Source organism: Thalassophryne amazonica, chromosome 10, assembly GCF_902500255.1.
Source record: "Thalassophryne amazonica chromosome 10, fThaAma1.1, whole genome shotgun sequence".
In the NCBI taxonomy this organism is placed as follows: Eukaryota; Metazoa; Chordata; class Actinopteri; order Batrachoidiformes; family Batrachoididae; genus Thalassophryne; species Thalassophryne amazonica.
The window spans coordinates 18,554,253-18,554,971 of NC_047112.1; positions in this window are offsets into that span (position 1 = coordinate 18,554,253).

Consider the following 719-nt stretch of genomic DNA (forward strand, 5'->3'; position numbering starts at 1 on the left):
CCAAAATTTATGCACCTGCCTAATTTTGTTTAAAGAATTTTTGCACTCTAAATCCTATAAGCTTCATTTCACTTCTCAAATATCACTGTCTGCTAAGATATATTTAACTGAACTTGCTGATGCAAACCACCAATGATTTATATATTTATATATATAGACAAAAATTCCTAAACTTTTACATACAACTGTACCAGTTGTTTAAATTAGTACCATTTTTCTCCCCTGCATCCCTCAAGATTTAAGAAATGACGCTCAGCGATGTCTCGTTATGAGCTGTGGTTGTAGAATATCTCGTCTCCAAGAGAATTGATAAGTTCCAGGCACAGCCCACAGGAGACCAGCTAGTCTCCATGCTGCCCACCAGTGAGCATGAAGAGACTCCTGCACCCCTGACTTATGAGGACAGGCTGATGTCAAGACAGGCCCAACGGCATGTTGGAAGGACAAACCCAACAGTCTGTTGCTTCCAGTTTTAGGACAAGTTGTAGACAGCAGTGTCCCCGCAGGTGGCCGAACCCATCCGAGTAACTGAACAACTAAAATATGTAACATAAGTGATCCCTGGTACACAAGTGCTGCACAACAGTAAGAATAGTTACAAGTTCAAAGGTTGGACATTCCAACTTTCAAATAAAGAAGATCTTACCATTACACCCAAACAGTCTGCAGTTTGAGATGCAAGTCCAAAATCAGCTTATAAAGAGCCAACTGGACAAGAG